Source organism: Callionymus lyra, chromosome 5, assembly GCF_982586985.1.
Source record: "Callionymus lyra chromosome 5, fCalLyr1.hap1.1, whole genome shotgun sequence".
NCBI lineage: Eukaryota > Metazoa > Chordata > Actinopteri > Syngnathiformes > Callionymidae > Callionymus > Callionymus lyra.
Genome location: NC_141822.1, coordinates 13,977,072 through 13,978,575, shown reverse-complemented (window position 1 = coordinate 13,978,575; position 1,504 = coordinate 13,977,072).

Genomic DNA, 1,504 nt, shown 5'->3' with positions numbered 1-1,504 from the left:
CTTTGGAAGTTGGCTCTATACTACAGATAGCTTAAGCCTACAGACTAAACTTTGGAAGTTAGCTTTTTCCTAAAGGCTAAACCTCCGGAGTTAGCTTTAGCCTATAGGCTAAACCTCCGGAGTTAGCCTGCATGCTAAACTACAGGAGTTAGCTTTAGCCTACAGGCTTCACTTCCGGAGTTAGCCTGCATGCTAAACTACAGGCGTTAGCTTTAGCCTAAAGGCTAAACTTCCGAAGTTAGCCTGCATGCTAAACTACAACAGTTCGCTTTAGCCTACAGGCTAAACTTCCGAAGTTAGCCTGCATGCTAAACAACAGGAGTTAGCTTTAGCCTACAGGACGATGTGCTCACTTGCTTTTTCTGGATACATTTGTTTTGAGTTGCAGTTAATTTGCGTAAGAAGCAACACTCTGAGTGGTTTGCTAGTGAACTGGGCTAAATCTATGCAAAAATAACCAAACATAATCATATTTTATCGAGCTAACAGAGCAACGTGTACAGAGTATCAAGAGTAGTATTTAGACTGTCCAATATTCTCCACACGTTTTTTTTATGTATCAGGGAGAGCGACGTTGCTAAAGCTAACCGTGAACGTAAAAACACATTTTCAAAGGAGCATGAACGCGTTTTTTTTTGTGTGTTTTTTAAATGGTGAAGCTTTGCAGAGAACTTTAGAACGTCCCTCCTCCGGCCGCCACCGCCTGTAAAGTAAAACCCCAACGATTCCTCCGTCCGCAGAAACTTCACGTTTAAATGTCGAAAAAGGCCGAAAATGCTTGCTGATGTTTAATGACTATTTCTAAAGAAGGGCCAGATGTATTTCAGTATTGTATCCCGTCATATTCCACCGCTTACTAACCCATGGACCCTGAAGTCGTGTTGTGTATTTTGGCCATTTGTTGCGTTCAGCGTTGACTGGTGATCCCTCCGACTGTGAACTAGTGATCCCTCCTTTTTTCCTTTTGACGCCGTGAAGCCGCCGTGTTCGTGATGTTTTAGCTGTAGCTGTTAGTGGTCGACCAATGAAATAAAAAAAGATTATGGAAATATATATATCATATATTTTCTTGGTTTCTCTTGTGCAATGTAAAAACCCTCCAGTGGTGAATGGCTTTGTTCATAAATAAAAAAAAATAAACTTCCACCTACTTTGATTTCTGCTCCGTAACAGTCTCAATATTGCACTATGATGCGTTTTCTGTGATGCAAACGCTGGTTTTTATTTATGATTTGTGTTGTATAGGAATTTACTGTCAAATCTATGATGTTTATATATCAACACGATATATATAACAGCAAGAGCGTTGACATACAAGTCTGTCCTGTTTAACTTATTGGGATCGTACGTTTGCAAGTGTTGAAGCACAAACAATACTTCATGTGTAATATGTACCAAGGCTGTCGAATAAATTGGCTTCCATTACATTTATGTCTGTCTCTTTATGCAGTTAAATCTTAGAAATATACAAATATCATAGTAGTATCATAGAGTTATTTATGTC